The sequence below is a fragment of the Lemur catta genome, chromosome 5, assembly GCF_020740605.2.
Source record: "Lemur catta isolate mLemCat1 chromosome 5, mLemCat1.pri, whole genome shotgun sequence".
Lineage (NCBI taxonomy): Eukaryota > Metazoa > Chordata > Mammalia > Primates > Lemuridae > Lemur > Lemur catta.
The window spans coordinates 49649655-49672965 of NC_059132.1; the positions used below are offsets into that span (position 1 = coordinate 49649655).

A 23311-nucleotide genomic window follows, 5' to 3' on the forward strand; every position below is an offset into this window, starting at 1 on the left:
GGGCTCAAGCAATCCTTCTGTCTCAGCCTCCCGAGTAGCTGGAACGACAGACATGCGCCGCCATGCCCGGCTAATTTTTTCTGTATATTTTTAGTAGTCAGGTTAATTTTTTTCTATTTTTAGTAGAGATGGGGTCTCGCTCTTGCTCAGGCTGGTCTCAAACTCCTGACCTTGAGCGATCGTCCCACCTTGGCCTCCCAGAGTGCTAGGATTATAGGCATGAGCCACCACGCCTGGCCTGATGATACCCTTTTAAAACATCTTCATTGAAGGCCCGTGGTTGGTTGTGCATGGTTCTCAAATTTGGAGTCAGGAACTCTTTACATATTTAACATTTATTGCGGGATCCCCAAAGAGCTTCTGCTTCTGTGGGCTATATCTGTGAATATTCTCCATATTAAAAATTGAGACTGAGATTTCAAAAATATATTTACAGATTGATAGAAATAACATTTTTATGAAAAATAACGACTTTGTAATAAACGTGAGAAGAGAAGCATTGCTTTTTGTTTTTGTGAATCTCTTTAATGTCTGGCTAATAGAAGATAGCTGGATTGTCGTATCTGCTTCTCAGCTTAATCTGTTGTGAGTCTTGTAGCCTCTGGGACGTTCCACTGTACATTTGTGAGAGAGTAAAAATGAAAAAAGCAAATAATGTCTTAATGCCATTACCATTGTTACCAAAATAGCTTTTTTTTTTTTTTTTTTTTGAGACAGAGTCTCACTCTGTTGCCGGGGCTAGAGTGCCACGGCGTCAGCCTAGCTCACAGCAACCTCAAACTCCTGGGCTCAAGCGATTTACCTGCCCCAGCCTCCCGTGTAGCTGGGACAGGCATACACCACCATGCCCGGCTAATTTTTCTATATGTATTTTAGCTGTCCATATAATTTCTTTCTATTTTTAGTAGAGGCGGGGGTCTTGCTCTTGCTCAGGCTGGTCTCGAACTCCTGAGCTCAAAGGATCCGCCCACCTCGGCCTCCCAGAATGCTAGGATTACAGGCGTGAGCCACTGCGCCTGGCCCCCAAAATAGTTTTGACTTCACAGAACCTTTGGTTCCTTAGGGGGTTCCCAGACTACACTTTGACAATGGTTGATAAAAAGCCATTGAACATTGGAGAAGATTATATCCCCTAGTCTTCTGAAACCAGTAGAATTCATTTATTTTGGCTAAACATCAAATTTTAGGCAACTGTCTTTTCTAACATTGTAAGGTATTAATCATTATTTGTATTTATCTCCCTTTGATAAGAGGCCCCTGTGTGAATTTAGAATACCTGAAAGAAAACATCTCTTCTAAATATGCCTCCTTCAGGGTTTTGCCTTTGCTCTCTTCCCTGGCAAACACCGAAAAAAATTGCCCTTTGCTTTGCCAGTGAGGGATGGTGGTGGTTCTCTTAGCTCACCCTGAATACCTGTGAATGCCTGGCCCTGGGCTGCATGCTTGTTGTGCGAGGGCCTTATGAGAGGTTAATTTGCTCAGTCAATGTCAAACAGGTATTCAGTGTCTGTCCTTCTACCGTGTTTTCATGTCAGTGGTGATGGCCTTAAGTGTTTTGAAAGAGAAACGAGAAGAACATCCCTCCACTAGATTATTTCGGCCCCTAGCACAGAGCTACAAGGAATTAGGGATTCAGTGCTCTGAATGGTGGCCATGAAATACCTCTACAGATGTTGTGGGTCAGTGATGTTGATATCCTGAATTGTTCCTCTTCCATTATCAAGTAATAAATGATCTGTGAAATAACTCTGTGATAAATGTATGTACATAGATGTATGTTCTTGTTTTAAAATGGCCTAATGTGAATATAATAAGAAGAGATGGACCAATTTCTTCCGGGCTTAATCCAATGCAGCTTTCATAAGGAAAGCCGAAGCCTGGTTTGATTATTGCATCCCTCAGATAGGTATAAAGATTTGCATTGTTCAGTCAAGGTGAATTGGGGTGGAGGAAAACAAGTTCTAAAAGATACCATACTGCTTTTTCGATATTACATTTCTGCAGCTGAACTTCTTCCTCTCTCATAATCTCCCCCATCCTAGAAACTATCCTTTTGGGTCTGGGCATTTATATAAATGAGTGCTTGCCCTGCATCAAGCACTGTGCTAAACAGGAGAAGCAGGTTGAGTATCCCTTATCTGAACTGCTTGAGACTAGAAGTGTTTTAGATTTTGGAATAGTTGCAGAATAAGTACCAATTGAGCATCACTAATTTGAGAATCTGAAATCCAAAATGCTTCAGTGAACATTTGCTTTGAGTCAGCATGCAGAACGTTTCAGATTTGGGAGCATTTTGGATTTCAGATTTTTGGATTAGCGATGCTCAGCCTGTATAATGGTTAACACACAGAGACATGTTCTTGCCCCCATTAAAAAATAAATTTTTTGAAGGAAGACAGAAAAAACATAAAATAATTGCAGGTTAGTAAGTGCCTTGAGGGATCCTAACGAGGTGCTTTGGCAGAGAGCGATGGTGTGAAGTGTCACCTTAAGAATAGGGTGGTTATCAAAGGTCTCTCTGATGAAGTGACACTTAAGAGGAAGTCTCAAGGAGAAGAAGGACTGAGACTTGGGGACAGTTTAAAGCAGTGGGATTGGTTGGGGGAGAAGTTGACATCTTTGAGAAACAGAGAATGTGAGGGGGACAGTTACTTGAAGTTGGGAGCATAGTAGTCTCTCAATGAGGTATGGCCTCACTGACCATGTTGAGGAGTTTGAATTTTACACTAAGGATGAGGGAAAATGTACATGAGTTTTAAGCAAAGGCATTTTGGGTGAGGGCAATACAATCTGATTAATGTTTTAAGAAAATTATTCTAGCTTCTGTGTTGAGAATTGGTTTGAGGAGTGAAGAATAGAAGAGGTGAACCCAGCTGGAAGGCTTTTGGAGTCCAAGATGGTGGCTCTAAGCAGGAGAGTAGCAGTAGAGAAGGTGAGAGATGGAGAGATTCCAGATATATTTTAGAGCTAGAATTAATAAATCACTGATAGATAGAAGTAATAAGTAAAGGAAGGAGACTTAAGGATGTCTCCTAGGTTTCTGTCTTTGGCAGTGAGATGGATGGTGTTGCCAGTTAGAGAGGGAAGACTCAGGGTGGGAGGAATGCGTGGATCAAGCAGAAACTGTAGCTCATTTAACAGGTTAACTGTCAGGTGTCTGTGCACATCCACGTTTTGATGAGAACCTGGAGTAACTGGAAGATTTTCCAGGAAAATACAGTTTAACAAAACGGACTCCCGAATAGATGAGAAACCTTAACAGACAAATGTTCGTAAAAGAGATAGAGAAAGTTGCCAAAGTTGTGCTTTCCTGAACCGCCCAGCAGCTCAGAGGAGCTCTGCTCGTCCTTAAAAGAAGGATAATTTGGGTGCTGTTGAAACCATTCCAGCACACAGAAGAATAAAAATGCCCTATTTTTTAATGAATCTAGCATTACAATACCCAAATCCAACAAAAGTTACACAAAGAAGTACAGGAAAATCTCACTTAAAATAAGCCAAAATTCTAAAAAAAAAAAAAAAAAATTGGCAAACAGAATTTAGGAGCTTATGAAAGGAATAGGATGTCATAACCAAGTGAGATTTATTCCAGGAATGCAAAGATAGTTTGATATTAGGTAATCTGTTAATATGTTAACATAGATCTAGGGAGAAAAATCATTATGATTATCTTTATAAATTTCAAAAAGCATTTGAGAGATATTTTGCATCTGCTTTTGAATTTTTATAAAACCTAATAAGGTAGTAACTAGTTATTCTGTAATATGAGAAATATCAGCCCAAAAGCTAGTGTTCTGCTTGATAGAGAAACCGTAAATGCATTATCAGTAAAATCAGGACCAGTGGATAAGGAGACTCAATAACATAAAGGTGTCAATTATCCCTAAATTAATAAAGCAATTCAATCCACCACTCTCAAAGGCCTGGCAGGGTTTGATTTTTTTTTGAAACTTGATAAGCTGATTATTCTAATGTATAAGGGCAAGCATGGGGCAAAAATTAAGACATGATTGACAAAGTAGAAAAAAAAGCAATGGTGCAAGTCCACAACAACTAAAAAGGTAGTAATCTTTAAATCTGAAATAAAATAGAAAGCAAGGAAAAATAATAATATCAAAGGCACGACTGGAATTTGTAATGAAATGTAGAAATAACATATTCATAGAGATATTAAAAGTCATAAGCATATATGAAGGACAGCAAGATGTCAATAAATTTGAAAACTTAGATGAAATGCATAGCTTTCTAGATGAATATGCATTACCAGAAGTTACTTAAGAAGAGTAACCAATAAAGAAATAAAATTGGTAGTGTAAAAAAGCCCATCCTTGGCTGGGTGTGGTGGCTTATGCCTGTAATCCTAGCACTCTGGGAGGCCGAGGCAGGAGGATGGCTTGAGGTCAGGAGTTCAAGACCAGCCTGAGCAAGAGCGAGACCCCATCTCTACTTAAAATACAAAAATTAGCCTGGTGTCATGGCACAGGCCTGTAGTCCCAGCTACTCGGGGGGCTGAGGCAAGGGGATCACTTGAGTCCAGAAGTTTGGGTTTCAGTAAACCATGATGCCACTGCACTCTACCCAGGGCAGCAGACCAAGAGTCTGTCTCAAAAAAAACAAAAAACAAAACAGAAAAACCTGTAGTGAATACCATTGCACACATATCTTGAGTTATTTACATTATTGGAAAAAGATACTATTTTCTTTTGAGGAAACAAGAATAATAAATCTCCAAATCAAAATAAGACTAAAAGAAGTTATGAAGAAAAGACTAATCTGGACTAAAAATATTGGAATAAATCCCAGTTCTAATGGAGAATTGGATCAACTGCGAATTAATGTACATGTTACGTTTGGTCACACGTAACAGAAGTTGGACTCCAGCAGCTAAACCAGATAAGGGGTTTTATTTCTCCCCTGTGAGAAGCATCTCAGAGTGAGGTGTCCAGGCTGGTGGTGCGGCAGCAGGGACTGGACTTCTCTGGGCTTTCTGTTTTGCCATCCTTTGTGGGACGGGATTGTGTAGTCACAGAATGGCTGCTCTACCTCTAGTTCTCTCTTCCACACCAGGCAGGAGGAAGGGATTGAGTAAAAGTAAAAGGAAAAATACATGTGCCAGCACCTCCCTCTTTTTAAATTGGAAGCACTTCTCTTGGAAGCCCAAACCCATAGATTTTTGCCTGTATTTTATTGGCCGGAACTGGGTCACATGGCTCACCCTAGTTGCAAAGGAATGTAGGGAGGTGAGAATTTGACTGAGTGTGTCACCACACCCCCTAAAAGTGGGGTTCTGTTAATACCGAAGCAGGGGAGAATAGGTCTTGGGTAGGTAACTAGTAATGTCTGCCATGCCTGAATTAAGTTATATGTGCTGCACACAGAAAACATGGAGAAATAACTGAAATCACATGGAGATTCTGTGTGCTATTCTCCGTGGGCATGTGCCCTGGGGGTTTGGATAGGATGGGAGCATCTGTTCCCTCAGTTGATATCAGCTCCTACCTACCTCTTGTTTATGAGCATCTAATTAGGCTGAATGCCAATCTGGTTATTAACAACAACAGTGTGGCACCTGAAGCCAGGCCAGCCACTTTATCTGAGGCCCTAACCAAGAACTGTCTTTTCTCCAACACCCGAGGAAAAACCACTTGCTGTGTTAGACTGTCAAGAGATGGCATATATATCTCCAACGTGGCACGTCTTTAAGAGTTTTGGGGGGGATAATGTTGATGCCAGGCAGTTTCCACCTGGGGCACTGACTTGAGCTCTCAGCGGCCTTTAATGTAAGATGCGACTTCATGGAATTTCTGAGTTAGTGCCATAGCCAACAAAAAGAAATGACATTCCTATTGGCTCACTGGGTTCTGAAGGACCAAGAGATGGGCAGGTCAGCCTTGACTAATTCCCATTCTCCTTTTCCACCAGTCTGAATGCCCAAAGAGGAAGATAAAAAGCAAGTTTGCTGTTGGCTCAGCCACACAAGCTGTCCTTTGGGGCTCTGTGCTCATTCAATTTGCTCCACTCCAAACAGAATCCCTGGGAACTGCAGAGTTGGAATAGAATATAGCATGTTGGTAGTTTGTAATTGTGTTATTATCCATTTGTTCATAAAAGTTAACCTTTAGTATTAAAATTTGGTCCGATAGTAAAAAGTTCAGGATGTTCAGCAACTTGGAGTGGTCTCGCTTTCTTACGATTTTAAAAGTAAAATTGATTTTTTGAAAAATGTCTTCATCTCTTGGAAGGAGAAATTTAATTTGAAAATGATGAAAATAGTTCAGGTGGAAATGGTGTTGATGTTTTGAAAATAAAGTTACTGGGAGGTCTCATTTGATCTGGAAACATTCTAGTTTCTCTAGCACTTTAACAAAATTGTCACCTTTAGCAGAGGAGAAATATTTGTCATGTGATAATTACTAAATAAATGCTCTAGTGAAGCTTGAGTGCATGAAACTGCATATACAGTTGAGTGTTTAAATTTATTTTAGAAAAATGAAACCTACATAATTTAAGATCATCTACAAAGTCATCATGATCTTATCCCTTCGTGATCAGATAAGTGAAATTAAAGACTGTCGACTTCACAGTTTATTCATTATGTGATCTTAGTTACATCATGTAGTTTAATTTATAGTTTAATTTGCCTGAAACAAATATTTATAACTCCACTTTTGTCATCTGTTTTCTTTAGAATTTTTTTAATGAGCTATGTTTTAGTACCTTATTGTAGGCTTTATTAAAGTGTAAGAGCACTTTTTGTTTAAGATAAAAAAAAGAATGAGGTTAACTAACTTCATTCCACTTAGGTATATCCAGTTCAGGGCTCACAGTTTCTGGCGAGTTGGTGTTTTCAGGATCTCAGTGCCATTGCATTGACTGTCCTCACTGAAGTAAATCTGAAGAATATATATGACTTCCAGTGACTAGTGAGCATACATTTGAGCACTTTCCTCTACAGACCTTTGAGTTGGCTTGTGTGGAGGATGCCAGGATGGGTAAGACATGATCTTAGCTGTTAGGAACTTGGTCTAGAGAGGACAAGACATCCAGGTAACTGTAAACCAAAGCTTTACGTGGCAAGTGCTGTAAATGAGCTGTAAACTGAGCATGGGTAAAGGAGTTGTGAGAAGGAAAGAGACATATTTTTGGGGAGATCAGAGATGGCTTCTTGGAAGAGAGGTACCATTTGAAATAGAGTCTGAAGGATGAGGGGTTTTCTAGGATTATGGAAAAGGGACGAACATGAATATAGGAACAGGGGCAGAAAAATGCAGAATTTGTGTGAGGCCATAATATTATGGAGTATTTAGCAGGAATTAAATTTGGCTAGGCCCAAACTAAGATGCCTTCGCTAGCTTGATTAGAAGGATTTTACTCTGTAGGTGAGAACAAGCCACTGAAGACCTTTAGTTGGGAATAATAAAATGAACACAGTGGTTTGGGGAGATTAATCTGGTGGCAGCATGAAGGTGGAATTCAATATACTAGGGTAGATTATTGCCACAATAAAGGCTTCGATGAGAGTAGTGGTACCAGGAATGAAAAAGAGGACAGCTCTGAGAGAGTGTGGCAGGTGTAAGATTCAAAGAGCTGATATAGAGGATAGGTTGATGTAAGTTTCAAAAACCATGAGTTTGAGATATTGGGAAACATCTCTTTGAAAATATCAGTGAGTCTCCATTGAACACTGTCGTACTCAGCGTATCCTTCCCAAGCACCTACTGTGTGCCGGGTGCTGTGCTTGGTGCTGAGGATTCAAGGTGATGTTGCCCCTGCCCCCAAGGGGTGGCAGTCTGAAGCCGGGGAGACTGATGTGAGTCCGGCGGTTACACAGACCAGTGTGAAAGCGGACTGAGCAGTGCCATGCCCAGCGGCGTGTGAGCTGCCCTGGCCTGGGCAGTGGCAGGAAGCAGGAATTTTTGGGCAATGTGGAGAGAAGGAGGGGCTGACAGTCAGCCCTTGGGGGAGGAAGAGATGATCTGCTCCCTCGTTCCACCTTGCTCCAACCCTGGAGACTGCCACACTTCTGGGCCTGTCCCCAGCTCTGGCCCAAGGCTCCCTTCCTTTTTCACTGGTGGGGAGCCCCATACCCACCCCCGCAGACTCTTTTACCCTGTGTGCCTCATTGGTCTTCGCAGGTGTTCCTCTGCACCCTGACCGTCTGTCCTCTGAGGATCCGTTTCGTCTTCAGGCGGTAGGTGAACTCTGGCTTCTGCACCTGCACAGCCGCGCAGACCGTGTGAGCCACCCTCCCTCTGTGCATCCCTCCAGCCCCTGGCTGCTTCCCATGACAAGGAGAGAGCAAGGCCGCTTCTCTCCAAGGTTCAGGCTCTCACAGGCTGCTTTCAGGGGCATTTGTTGGAGACCATAGATAACTACAGGGTGACTCAGAAGGAAAGTATATTCTGAGTGTTTTACCCGTGGTGACAAAGGGACCAGAGGCACCCTTTGTCTCTGCCCCATAAGCGTAGTGAGTGGCTGGCTGTTGCGTCTTCCTCCCCTGCGGGTCCTTAACTTCAGCTCACTTGGATGCTCCTGCAGCTGTTCAACACAGCCCTTAGCGGCTCCTCCCATTCAGCAGCTGCTGTTTCTGTTCCCTGTATCCCCAGGTCTTAGCAAGGATTTCCACGTGGCTTGCTTGACCTTTTGTTTTTTTTCTTTGACTTCCCATTCACCCTAAAGCCCCTGCAATTTGCTAGCTGCCTCCCAAGGTCTGAACCCAGGGCCTTTTCGGTTTTTTCTTCAGTTGTTGCCCAGGCTCACCTCCTTGTAGCATTTGACTTTGTTTAAATGATCTCTTTTTCCTTGGCTTCTCCTCTTTCTTTGGCTGCTTGCCCAGCCCCCGTTTCTGGTTAGTCATCTGGGAGGTGTCTGGCTTTCTCTTTACTTTCGTGTGTTCCTGTCTCTTCTTGGCACAGATGGCTTCCTGAGGCCAGTAGGTGCTAACACACACCTCAGGTGAGTGTGTCCACAACTGACTCCTGTCCTCTGCTTCCCTGCCCTGTCCCAGTTCAGACCCTCCCCTGCAGAGCTGTGGCATCACCGCCTGCTCCTGCAACTCAGAATTTTACATTTGACTCTCTCCCCACCGATGTTTTGTGGCGTCTCCCAGTGAAATCTCCTATAGGATCTAGCCTACATCTTCCCTAATTCTGTGGGGGGAAATGCCACAACTGTGCCTCTTCCCCTGCCGTCTCCTAGCTCTTCTCCTTTTCCCAGTAACAATAATTTGGCTGCTTGTGGTTCTTGGTCCACGCCAACATCTCGCCCACTCACCCTGCTGGATACCATGACAGCTCCCGCTTAGCGAGGCACTCCAGGCTGTACTCTTTCAGCCTCATCTTCTGCCCTGACCTTACTTACCCTGTACTTACTTACCCTGTACCGAAGCCTCCTCTTTACTATTAGAGTTTTCTAGAATGTGCCATGACACACTGTCACTTCTCCTCTCCCTGATATTCTTGCTTTTGTAGGAAACACTTTTCACCCAGTTCTCCCCCAAGTGAGCCCCTAAATGTGCCTCCACGCCCAGCTCCAGCTCCTCGTGCAAGGTCTTCCTCCCACCTCTGCCCACCCTGGGCCATGCTTAGGCAGCTGCCTCTCGAGGCTGGCGTGGTGCCATGCTCATCTCTGAGGGTGTGCGGTTCCTGGTGTGGTGATGGCTGATTTACCAGTCTGCAGCCAGAGCCTGTTGCCCACATACTTCTCAAGCCTCGCTCACCTGTGTGCCTTGGCAGATATGGTAGAAGAATGAATACAAAGTCTTGGGAGGAGACAGAAGCAGGGGAACCTCTGGGTTTGTACAAGGTCTCAGAAACCAAAGGACAAGGGATGTTTGAGAATGGTGCTGTTAACACTGTCAAGTGGCAACAGAGTCACAAAAGGTATGCACAGGTCCCAGGGGCTTGGTTGTTTTCCAAAGGGGGAATGGGATGGTCAGTTTTATGTGTCAGTGTGGCCAGGCTATGATGCCCTGTTGTTTGGTCAAATGCCAGTCTAGATGCTTTGTGTTATGGATGTGATCAATGTTTCAGTCAGTAGACTTTGTTTTAAATTTCAGAATATTATGGGGATACAAGCATTTTGGTTACATGAATTACTTTTGTACAGTTTGAGTCAAAGTTATAGGTGTGTCCATCACCCAAATAATGTGCACTGAACACATTAGGTGTGACTTAGCCCATCTGTTCTTCCCCGCTCTCACCTGCTTGATTTCCATTGAATTTTACTGCATATATCACATGAGTGTTGATCATTTAGTTCCTATTTAATAGTGGGTACTTGTGGTGTTTGTTTTTCCATTCTTGCAATACTTCCCTTAGGAGGATGGTTTCCAGTTCCATCCAGGTTGTTACAAAAGATATTAGTTCACATAAGGCGCGAAACTATAAGAATTCTAGAAGAAGAGGTTGGAAAAACTCATATAGATATCGCCCTAGGTGAAGAATTTATAAAGAAGACCCCAAAGGCAATCACAGCAACAACAAAGATAAATAAATGGGATGTGATTAAATTAAAAAGCTTCTGCACAGCCAGGGAAACAATCAACAGCCAATAGACAACCTACAGAATGGGAGAAAATATTTGCATGCTATACATCTGATAAAGGACCAATAATTAGAATCTACAAAGAACTCAATGCTCACCAGCATTTATTTCTTGTATTTTTGATAATAGCCATCATAACTGGGGTGAGATGAAAGTTCCTTATGATTTTGATTTGCATTTCCCTGATTAGTAATGTTGAGCATTTTTTTATATACCTATTGGTCATTTCTGTGTTGTCTTTTGAGAGATGTCTGTTTGGTTCATGTGCCCATTTTTAATTGGATTATTTGCTTTTTTGCTGTTGAGTTCCATGTATATTTAAAATATTAGATATTAATCCCTTATTGAATGGTTTGCTGTATTTTCTCCCATTCTGCTGGTTGTCTCTCTCTCTCTCTCCCCTTCTCTCTCTCTTTTTTTTTGTTTTTAAGACAGGGTCTCACTCTGTCACCCAGGCTGGATTACAGTGGTGCTATCATAGCTCACTGCAGCCTCGAACTCCTGGGCCCAAGTGATCCTCCTTCCTCAACGTCCGAAAGTGCTGGGACTACAGGCATGAGCCACTGGGCCCATCCAGTTGTCTCTTTACTCTGTTCGCTGTTTCCTTTGCTGTGGCAAAGCTTTTTAGTGTGATATAATTCCATTTGTATATTTTTGCTTTTATTGCCTGTGCTTATGAGGTGTTCTCCATAAAACCTCTGCCCAGAAGCCTGCTCCATACCAATATCTTGAAGCATTTCCTCTGTGGTTTTTTTTTTTTTTTTAAGTAGTTTCTTAGTTCAGGGTCTCACATTTAAATCTTTAGCCTAATTTGAGTTGATTTTTGTATATAGTGAGAGATAGGATAGGGTGCTGGTTTCATTCTTATGCACATGGATATCCAGTTTTCCCAGCACCATTTGTTGAAGAGACCATCGTTTCCCCACTGAATATTAGAGGTACCTTTGTTGAAAACCAGTTGGCTGTAAACATGTGGATTTATTTCTGGGGTCTCTGTTATGTTCCATTGGTCTGTGTGTCTTTCTATGCCAGTACCACGCTATTTTGGTTACTATAGCTTTGTAGTATATTTTAAAGTCAGGTAGTGTTGTGCCTCCAAAACTCTTTCTATTTAAGTTTATTTTATAAGCTCTCATTCTGAAATGGCTTATTCGAAGTTTTTCTTTCTTTCTGTTTTATAGACATCATTACAGAGTTTACATTTGTTTATTTTGTATGATCATTTATTCAAATGATGTTTGCTGCTTGTGCTAGTTTGCATTGTATTTGTCATAGACCATGTTAAGGATAGAGTTTTGGATAGAGTTTTTTTTTAAAAGGTATTGTCTTACTGATGTCAAGTTACTACTACAGTGCCTGGTACATAATACTTAAAAAAAAATTTTTTTTTTATTGCAGGCTGTGTCCAGAAAAAAACTTATAATCTGGGTTGCAGACTTCCAGATGGAGGTTTGAAATCTACCTATAGTAGATCTCCATTTGCAGGTTTGAACCCCCCTCCATACCCTGTACAAGGAGCCTTAATGGCATACCCTAGTTGCAGAACATCTGTAGGGACCCTGAGGCAGCCCATGGCGAGCCTCCCCAGCTTGCGCAGGCGTCTGAGCTGTAGCATCCAGACCCACACTGCGAGGGCCGCGGAGCTGGGCAACCGGATCCCGCTTCGCGCGGGTAAAACGGTTTTGTCCGTTAGCATTGGCGGGCATGCGCACGGACGGTGTTCCGAGGTGCGCATGCGCAGGGACGGTGTTCCGAGGTGCGCATGCGCACTTGTGTCTAACGGCTCAGGTTGGCTCGGCTTGGCTTGGCTCGGCTCGGCTCGGCTCGGCTCGGCTCTCTTCTGCCTGTCACTTCACTTTGTGTCAGAAACAAGCTTTCTTAGAGCTTGTGTCCAGACCGTGTTCTCTGAGTTGGATTGGGCTGGGGGGTGGGGGGGGAGAGGAGTAGGTGAGGTGTCTGGAAGCCCACAACCGGCACCATGAAGAAGTTCTTTACCTCCTTGAGGAAGGAGGGCGAGGGAAAGTCGCCCTCCAAGGGCAGCGGCAAGTCGCCCTCCAAGGGCAGCCTGTGGAAGGCTGTGGTGGCCCACAGGGACGAGATTCCTGAGAAGGCCTACACGGAGACCTGTTATGAGATCGATGCGAGAGAGCTAACCGAGTTCCACTGTGCTGTTTGCTTTGAGGAGGCATCTAAAGTTGAGAACATCCTGAGGGAAGATCCATCATGGTTGGACAGCAGAGATTGGTACCGCAGGTAATGGGAATCACCAGCTGGGACAGGGGGCTGTGGGATGGGTGCTGGGGCCGGGGCCGGGGGTGGGGCCGGGGCCGGGAGGGTGTGGGGGAAACACTCTTTCCTGGACTTGGCCTCCCCGGCCCTCCTGTCCCCCACGGGGCTGGGCTCTCCTCCCCCCACAGGCCCCACACCGCCTGGGAGGTGGACTCCTTGGAGGGGTCCCCCCCACCAGGTCGTCTTTATGAGTAGCAACAGAAAAACAGAACTTTAGCTGCTTTCTAATGCACTCATCATTCCCCTTCTAGAGGTCTTTATTAACAATTTTAAAGTGATTTAACAAACGAAATTAAGTATATATAGCATTTTATTTTTAACGTACACGTTTTAGAACATGTTACATGCGTTATTGAAAGGTGCTTAAGGAGAGAAATAATTCCCATACTATATTGACTTCTGGGCAAAAAAATTTTCACAGAAAATCCAATATCCATTTCATATGGAGGTACAGCTGTGTATATGTGTTCTTTACCAAGGGAACTTGGAGGGAAACTTTGATGTGAGGAGATGATTCTGTGTTCTTGAAGAGGAAAACTCGTTTTTTGTGAAAGTGTGAACTCTTTTTATATCAATTCTACATAAAGCAAATAAATATATGAAGGTTTTAAAATGTTTGAGTGACACATGGTGTCTGTCTTTTACTATTGTGATAATGTGAAGGAAATTTTGGAATGGAGTGAGCAAACCCTGGCCCTCTGGATGTGAAAAGATGCCATGAATTTCCATAGGTTAATGATTTACTAACAGCTGAAGAGATAGATAAATGAAGGGAACAGACTAGAAAGTCCAGAAACACCCAAAAATATATACAAGTATTTAGAACTTGATGATGGTGACGTTTTGTATTAGAAGACAAAGATGAATCATTGATAAATGAAATGTCTGTTACCTGTTTGGAGAACCCTAGATAGATTTTTATGTCACAAAAATAAGTTCTTGATGGGATAAAGATCACGAATTTTGAAAAGAGGAAATGAGAAATATATTAGAAGAGAACACAAATGCCTATTCATTCTGATACATTTCCATGTTGGTGGAGACTTTCCTGAAAAGGAACTCACGAGCAAGCATTCTGAAGGTTGATTTAGTGGAAAAAAAATTTAAACCCCCTGTATATCAGAAAAAAAGTTAACAACTTAAAAGACAACATACTTGCACCATATTTGCCACGCACATACACACACATATGTGTATATCAGATGAAAAAAATGTATGTTTATTTTACAGTGAATTCTTTCAAATCAGCAAGAGAAAACCTGAACTCTAATTTAAAATTGGGCACAGTACTTTATTACAGACCTACAAGTGACTTGTCCACATAGGAGAAAATATTTAGTGTCCTTTCTAAGAGAAGGCTTTGGATTTAAGAGAGGAACAAGATACTGTTTCCTACCCACAAAGTGTGTCATTCCATTGTACAAAAATATTCTTAGGAAATAATTAGGTATACATGCAATTTGTTTTTCTCCACACTGTTAAAAATAGCAGTGTATTATGAAGAACCCATATAATGGATTTTTTTTTTACTTTTTCGCTTAGAATTTACCATACATTTTCATATAAAAATGAATTCATTTAATTTTTATATCAAAGAGCTCTTTTATACTTCCAGGATGTTTGTTATATATCACTTCTGGGTATATAGAAAAAGGAAAATGAAAGCAGAATAAAATACTTAAGGAATTGCTAAGCAATTGCTTCATATTTAGATTCCTACTCTTTTCTGAATCATTCTCTGTGCCTCACAAGAACACTGGTGATAGAGCATTTCTTAAAACCAAACATCAGCTCATATGCTGGCTTTGCAATTCTGTAGCGCTATCTTACTTTTGACTCTGACTTTAGGGAGATTGCTTAACTCATCTGATTGAACACCCAGGCCTCCTCACGACCATTCAGTTCTTAGCAGTTACAAGAGTGGTCCACTTATGTCGCCAAGATTTTCTTCCAAGTTACCAACACCTACACATTTTGCAAATTTTGATTCTGGTTTTGGTGTTTACTCATGTACAGGCAATGAAGACCAAATTAGGATTTGTTATCTGTCCAGGTAACAGCATCAAGACGCTATCATTTTAAAAATGAAACAGTATCTTAGAGTTAATGAACTACAGTAAGTAAGTTCCCATTTACAATTTAAATAATTCCACACATACACCATCTCATTTTCACAAAAACTCTGTGAAGCTAGGATTACCCACATTTTAAGAGAAAAAAGTGAAGCTCATACCAGTTAAGTGGTAAGTAGTGAAGCCAGGAAAAGAATCCTAGTTTGCTGGTTTTCAAATCTATCTTCTTTCTTCTACAAGACCGTAGAAGTACAGAACTAATACTAAGTTGGCAAACTATGGTCTGTGGGCAAATCCAGCCCATCATCTATTTTTTTTTTTTTTTTTTTATGGCCCATGAGCTGATAATGATTTTTACATTTTTAAAAAGGGGGGGAGACTATTTAATGACATGAAAATTATATGAAATTCAAATTTCAGTGTCTACAAATAAGGTGTTGTTGGAATGCAGTCACATTCATTTACATATTGTCTGTGGCTGCTTTCACCCTACAACAGCAGAGTTAAGTAGCTGCAACAGAGATTACAGTGGAACACAAAGCCTAAAATACTATGTGGCCCTTTATAGAAAAAGTTTGCTGATCCCTGGTATAAATGATGGGTGCCACAAAAGGACAGAAATAGAAGATCAGTGCAGGCTGGACTTAACTGGAAAAACTTCAAGATCTCATTTTGAGTGAATGTTGTATGCCACATATCCATTAAATTAAATTTCATAAAAACATCTATTTAACTGTGCTACTATAGAAGGCACAAAGAAATATAAACAAAGGTCCTTGCACTCCAGGAGCTGTAATATTTTATTGGGGAAACACAAAAATATTTTCATAAAATTACCAGAGATAACTGTGACATGACTATGAAAAAATGCAATGCCAACTAGTAATGTACAAAAATTGACGAGTGGAAATGACAAAAGTATTACAGGTGCTTAGGAAATATAATTTATGCCAATACTGGTGGTCTGAAATATTTTTTCTTCAAAAGGGATTCATACAAATTAAAAGGTACCACATTTCTTCAAGGAACACTCAACATCATAAAAAAGTTTATTTCTAAATTAATTTATATACTTAATGTAATCTCAAAAATACTATCAGGGTTTTTTCACAGTATTAGTCAATTAGAAAGTTTATTTGTGAGAATAAACAAATAAGAGGAGCCAGGAAAATCCTAAAAAAGAGTGATGGAGAAGCTACCTTTACCAAGTGTGGAGTAGCACATGAATAAAAAGGCCAATGGAAAAAGAAATTCCGTAAATAGGCCAAAATCTATTTGGAAATTCAGTATATGACAAAGATGTCGTTTTAATCAGGGAGAAAAAGGACTATTCTTTTATTGAAGTGAAATTCACATAATGGGAAAAGGACTTTTAGTAAATGGTGTGTTACAACACTGGATAGCCTGTGGATAGAGATAAAATTTGATGTGTTCCTCACTTTGCATATCAAGATAAACTTCAAACAGATGTAGAAAAAAATCAAAAATACAGGTACTAGAAAAACAAACATGAATTCCTTTATGATCTCAAAAAAGGTGGGTGTCTCAAAACCCAGAAGTATTGTATGCTAGGTGTAAGGGATAGTGATTGCTAATGGGTAAGGAATTTCTTTATGGCATGATAAAAAGTCTTCTGTAATTAGTGGTGATAACTGTACAACCTGGTCAATATACTAAATACCACTGACTTGTACATTTTAAAAGGATGATTTCTGTGGTGTACGAATTATAACTTAATTTTTAAAAAATTAAACAAAAACCCAGATACTGAAATACTGGGATTTGATTCTTTTACTAACTAAATCTGTGACCTTGAGCAAATCACTTCACTTTGCCCTTGATTTCTCCACCTGTGTGAATAGCTCAATAAAGCCTTCCTAAGAGGCATGATATCCATAATAAATTTACAATGGATGAAAGACTATCCAATCAGATATGAATAAACATACAGCTTGAGAGGGAAAAAGCTGACATAAGAAATTGAAAGAAAAACACCTTTTAAAGTATGAACCATCCTCACAGTTCTCAATATATGATAATCTACTATCTATTATACCTTAAAAAGCTTATGTGTCAGAGACCCTAAGTGCTTTTCATGTATTATCTTATTCTCACAGCACTCTAAGGTAAGCAGAGGTATCCTCATTTTAGAGAGAAGGAAATAGACGATGAGAGGTTAAATGACCTAACCAATGTAAATACTCAAGCTAGGCTGGAAACTCTGATCTATGTCCCTTCAAGCAACAAACTCTTTGATCCAAAGTATAATAAGAATGAGAACGGACTAAAAATATAAAGTTCTAGGTCTGAATGATGTTTCTGTCACTTAATCATTCTGTGATCTTAGGCAAGTCAGTGAACATTTGAGTTTTCTCAGTTATTAAGAGAAAATATTAACTCTGGCCCTAGTTTACCTCATGGAATACAAAAAGGCATGAAAAAGCACAGAAATATGAATCTTGTGCAGATAGAAATAATTTCTTTCTATTTATTTTTTGTGGATTGGAATCTTCTGCCAACTTCTAGCCTCTTCAGATGTAAAGGGAATCTTTTCATCTCTGCTTGTAAATTTTCATTGTGTATACATGTGATCATATACAGATGTTTTTATTATATATATGCAAGCAATTATAGATGAATCCTTTTATTTTAGTTGTACCCTTAAGAACATGAAAAAAGTAGCATATAAAAATGGTCATTCTTGTTGCTAAAGTAGTGCTTTACTTTCTAAGAGTTTTATTTCAAACTGTTGAACTCTTCAACTTAATTTATCCATTCTTTCAACCACCTATGATCAAACATAACCTGAATACCTGTTATGTATCAAGCATATTCTACTGTCTCTAAGGACCCAGCCACCCTTAAAAACTACCCGTTCATCTGCCCATCCTGAGCAAGTTGAGAGATTTAAAATTGGAGGATTAGGACTTAATCTCAATCAAAGCTTTTCCTCCCTCCCTTCAAACAAAAGAATTTTGAAGGTAGAAAATTATAAAAGATGACATGTAATTGCCCTTTTAAAATTTGTAACAGTATTAAATGCTAATGTTAACACTGGACATATTTAATTTGCATATATTCTGTAAATCTAAATATTGAAAAAAATGAGCCATGCCCATTCGTTTGAATCCTGACTTTTCTTTATGTTAAGAGTTTTTGAAAATCAAAGTAAGAACTACTTCTCCAGGGATTAGGGGGTTGGGGGATTAAACTCACAACTAATGGAGTGGTGAGCATTGTAGAGGAGAAGGGCATGCCTCTGATCCTCGCTTGGGTGAGGCAAAGTCATAAAATGTAACCAAAATGTTTGTACCCTCCTAATATCCTGAAGTAAAAGGGATGATAAGTGATCACACCTAAGCTACAACTGTCAGCAGCAAATAGAAGCCCAAAGGAAGAACAGTCCTGCACATATGAATTTCCAAGGTCAAACACTTCCATATGCTCTTAAGTATTCAGCAGTTGAAATAAGTGACCTTATCAAAGACAAAAAAAAAGAACTACTTTGTTTTTAAAAAGTTTTGTTGTTCTTTCAGCCTTCTTTTTCCATAGTATTGTTAAGAAGTAAAATTTATTTAAATGCCTATCATATGATTAGAACTGCCGTAGACCTGCTGTATATACCATATTTCCCTTAAAGTGAGACATCATGGATCGTGTGATGCCGCATTATTTTTCTTATCAATAAGAGAAGGTTGAAAATGCTGCCCAATGTGTTTTAAATAAATCATGAATGACAAGTAGCATTCCGACATCAGAAATGTTGAAATGTGAGAAAATGACTATCTTAGAATCTTTGAACTACAGTGTTATCTCTGATTCTTAAAATAAACCACAAAGTTGGTACAATTGTATCATTTTACTTAATTCAAGTGTTGTCTTTGTTAAGTAGCAGTAATAGTAAAAATGATAATATCTAACAATCATTGGGTTGCTATTTGCACTAGGAACAGTTCTAAATACTTTGTATAGTTTCTTATTTTAGCATCGCGCTGGTGTCTTGTGAGATAGCTGCTATTTTGGTCCCCATTTTATTGATAGCCTTTCTGTGCTTCAATTTCCCTAAGTGACAGCTAGTAAGTGACAACCTTTAAAGTAGGATTCAAACCCAAGTTGAACTGAATCCAAAGGCCAAGCCGGTTCTATTCCAGTAGGCTGCTCTTTGATTAATGTAGTGAGTAGTAAGAGCTAAAAAGTATTATACTTTCTTCACAAGAACATCAGATATTTGTTTTGAAGGCCAAGGAATCACATGCTATTTATTGTTTACAATTATGTGAATCATTGTATGTTTTGAGATAATGCACTACAATTTTCTAAAACGTCCTCTCACTTTCATAGGACTGCTCTACATTTGGCCTGTGCCACGGGCCGGGCAGAAGTGGTGAGACTCCTCATCAAGAGAAAGTGCAAACTTAACTTGTCTGACAACAAAAAGAGGACAGCTCTGATGAAGGTATAGAGCAGCCGGCTATTTCAGCATGTAATGGATTTGACTTAAATACATAGAATAAAACTGAATGCATCTCCCTTAAGTATGAATCAGTGATCTGTTGAGAGTTTATGTTGAATTGCTAGAATTGTCTCTCTATTTCTTGTTCTAATACTGACAGGCCGTCCAGTGCCAGGAGGAGGAGTGTGTAACCATACTGCTGAAGGCTCTGGCTGAGGTAGATCGTCAGGATGCCTATGGCAACACTGCTCTTCACTATGCTGTTTCTCAGCAGAATGTATCAATAGCAAAACAACTGCTCTCATGTGGTGCATTTATTGATCGCCGAAACAAGGTATAGATCAACCAACTTTATTTTCAAAATATTTGAAATGCATTTGTTTTAACATTGACACTTGTAACTGTCAGTTTTCCATATTTGAGACCTCAAGCATTCCCTGAATGAATATATTTTAAAATAACTTAATTGTCTAAGGTTTTGCTTGAAATATTGATTCTTTTAAAGAAGCATTAGCTGGTATGACTTTCCTTTATGCACTTATGGTCAGTGTGTGTGACAACACTGAATTTGTTAAAGGTAAAACTTGTTTATTCAAGAGTTTTTTTGAACCCAGGGGTTTTTTCTGGTTAGTGTAAAACAAGGCAGGAAGGTGAAATTTGCCCTGGCAATAGGCTTTATCTTAAAACTCAAACAAAACTAACTCATTTTACAATAAACGGAAGTCTTGCTGCTACTGCCAAGTTCCTTAAAAAAGCGATTTGTGTAAAAGTGATTTATCTCTCAGTGGCAAGATTTAAGAGGGACAAATGGAAAGGGAAAAGGAGACCAGTCATATACAGGCTAGTCTGGAAATCAGGTGATTGAGGGGAAATACCAAGAAGAGGGGTGGGTGTGTGTGTGTGTGTGTTTCCAGTTTCTATGTTTAGAGCAAGTGATGTTCAGTTTTGAGACTAAATTCTCTTTTTGGGAAAGAGAATTAGTGAGTTGTAAACTTGCCTAGAGATGAGTTTCGGGAGGTCGCTGGGGAAGCCAGATTGGCAGTAAATAGGTGTTGATGCAGGGGGGAAGCCTTCAGAAGAGGGAAGAATGAATTATTAACTGAGTCATTATCCTATTCTTGCAGAAACAGCCACTTAGACAAGAGTCTACTGGAATGCCTTGATGGGGAGGTGGGAGATAAGGAGCTTATAACTAGCACAGTCCAGTTGCATTTTGAGTATTTTAGTCCCTACTCTACCCGTATGCAGGAAAATTAAATGCAGTCTCCTGCTCTTTCCTGTTTTTGGCCAAGTCCCCAGTGATAATTGGAATTGGCCATTTGACTGAGAAATAACACCAAAGTGATTACCTGCTGCACTGGTTCTCAGCTAGAACTGTACATCACTGTGATGTTTGGAAATTTTTTAAAAATCTATAAGGTCTCCCCTGAAGATTTTGCTTTAGTAAATCTAATAAGGCCTGGACATGTATTTTTAAAAATATTTCCTCACAGCTGGGCACAGTGGCACGTGTCTGTGAGGCTGAGGTGGGAGGATCACATGAGTGCAGGAGTTCGAGTTCAGCACAGGCAACATAGTGAGACCCTCTCTCTAAGAAAAAGATTTTTTTTTTTACCTGAAGATTCTGACACACTTTTGGTTTGAAACACTGGATAGATAAATATAAAGTATAAATTTCCATATTTCAAAACTTAAGAATTATCTCTGGAAAATTTGGAGTTTGGTAAGTGCTATGTCCTTCCAATCTCTCCTTTCCAATAATATTAGCCTGACATTTGTCTGTCTGTCTCTACCTCTGTGGTTGTAAAATTAAAAGGAATATTATTGGTAATATCTATCAACATCCAGAATAACAGCCTTTTGCTTCTAACTGCCAATCATTCACTGCCATTCAGAGGGTCTTTAGAAATTTGCTTATGGGGAGCCTTTCAGTAAGTAGAGGTGGACTCTTACCGGTGTTCGTGTCTCTTTGCTAGTGTCCAGATGGTTAGATTGTATTACGGATTATGTCAGTATGTCTGTTGTGTTCATAGAGCTTGAGTATAATCAGGATGGCAGTTTTAAAGACTGAAAACTATGAAGTTCATAAGAATACAGATAGGAATTTGTTTAACAATTTGGTTTCAGCAGTCCTAAGAACTGAGTAACCATTTGGTTAACAATCTGGGACAATCAAGTATCAATAGATTGTAAATGAATAGGTGTTTGAAAAATTCTTCAAGTGAGTATTATGAGCCATAGTAGCAATTTTTATTACATGTTGGGCCTGATGTTTTGGCAAAACCTATGATGATAAAGAAAGGAAAGCCTTTACCTATAAGTACTTGCTTTATGTACAACCATTTGGAAATGTCCATAGCAAATGTTCAAAACACGAGGGCTGTAGTCTAAATGCAGCCTGTAGGTAGGTTGAGTTTGCCTCCATAAATTGAGTCAACATGTGAAAGTTAGGAGACTTGCAGAAACCTGGATTTCAGGCTATTCTTAACGAAGCAAATCTGGTGCCCCTGGAGCCCATATTCCCATTTGGTAACTGTACAGAGGTTGCCCCTTTACAGGAGGTGTATGTTCTCCAGTTTGCTCCTGTGCCCCCCAGGGACTTCTGTTTTCCAGGTCACCTACTTTGCCTCTGTAAGTATTTGAGGGTAGAACTCCTGTTTTATAGTACATTTTGATAAAGATTTGAAGGTTTTCGTGAGAGCTTATACTTGTTCACACTACATAGTGTATATTATATATTAGTCCTTTAGTAATGGGGTTGAATGTTAGAATTTAGAAGTTTTCTTAAAAAACTCTTTTCTTTATGTATATCATAAATATTCAGCCTCCCATTAGAATGCCTTTAAGCCTTTTGAGGTTAATTGTGGTCATAGCTGGATAGGTTATCATGTTGCAGACCCAGTTATATCTTTCTCCTGAGCATTGTCCTTTGACAATGCAAGTGACTTAGGGGCTTGCATTATGATAGAAATAATCCATATAGATCAGTATTAGAACTTTTATTGATAAGCCATTGTATTTTTATTTGTGACTTACATTTTTCCTAAGATAAAACATCATTGTATGTAGTAATTAAAATGGAAACCACAATAAAAATAGATTAAAATAAAGTAGATATGCATTACGGTCCCAGATTGTCATCATGGTTGAGAAGAAAATTTCAGACTGAACTAAGATATTATTAAAAAGGAATCATCTTGTCATAGGAGAAGCCACATGCACCATTTAATAGTAAGGAATCCAAGCTGCTTTGAAGCCTATCTCTTTTAATTCAGAGCCTATTTCTTTAGTGATCCATTTGGAGCAGGAGTGCCTGCTGTTGTCACCTGGGTTCCTCACACCATTGAGGGAGGAGAATCAAGCGAGTTTGTGTCACCTGGAGGAAACCTCCACCTTTATTGGAAAGCTGTCAAAAGTGTATCCCTGAAGGTCTAATTCCTCACATGTTAATGTTCCACAGAAAATTATTGCCAAATAGGGATTAGGCAAAGTTCAAGAGATTTCTTTGGTACTGGTCATATAATGCACAGTTTTGTTAATATTTCTCTAAAGTAGATGGATGGCCATGGAATCTTTCTGTTGGAGTATAGTCCTTAACTTCTGGTAAAGTAGATATTCTTTGGAATGTTGTTTAAGAAACACTGTTGTGGAGATAACAATTTAGATCCTTAATTCAATAAAAATACTTAAAGCACTTACTACTGTGTCTTAGGGTTTGGGGATGTGGAGGTAAAAGATACAGCCCCTGCCCTCAAGAAGCTCTTGGTGTAGATGGGAAACAATAAAATAATGCCAGTGTACTGTGATAAATGCTGTGACAGAAGCAAAGACCCTTGCAGCCCATGAATGTTTGCAGTGACTGTGCAGATGGCGGGAGTTAATGTGGAGAGGCAGAGGAGGGGTGTTTCCAAGGGAGGGAGCAGCACATTCGGAAGGCACACAGGGGTGAGCA

At 39.9% G+C, this 23311-nt stretch overlaps 1 protein-coding gene across 1 annotated transcript in view; it reads left to right on the forward strand.

The window, feature by feature from the left end:
* The window catches only part of LOC123638770 (synaptonemal complex protein 2-like), a 56238-nt gene extending 36966 nt beyond the window's left edge, over positions 1-19272 (forward strand). Inside the window, exons 15-18 of the mRNA XM_045552601.1 lie at positions 8136-8191; positions 11944-12030; positions 12731-12798; positions 19248-19272. The gene's annotated coding sequence lies outside the window, so the exon portion shown is untranslated. The remainder of the gene's footprint in view (positions 1-8135; positions 8192-11943; positions 12031-12730; positions 12799-19247) is intronic.
* Positions 19273-23311: the final 4039 nt, after the last annotated feature.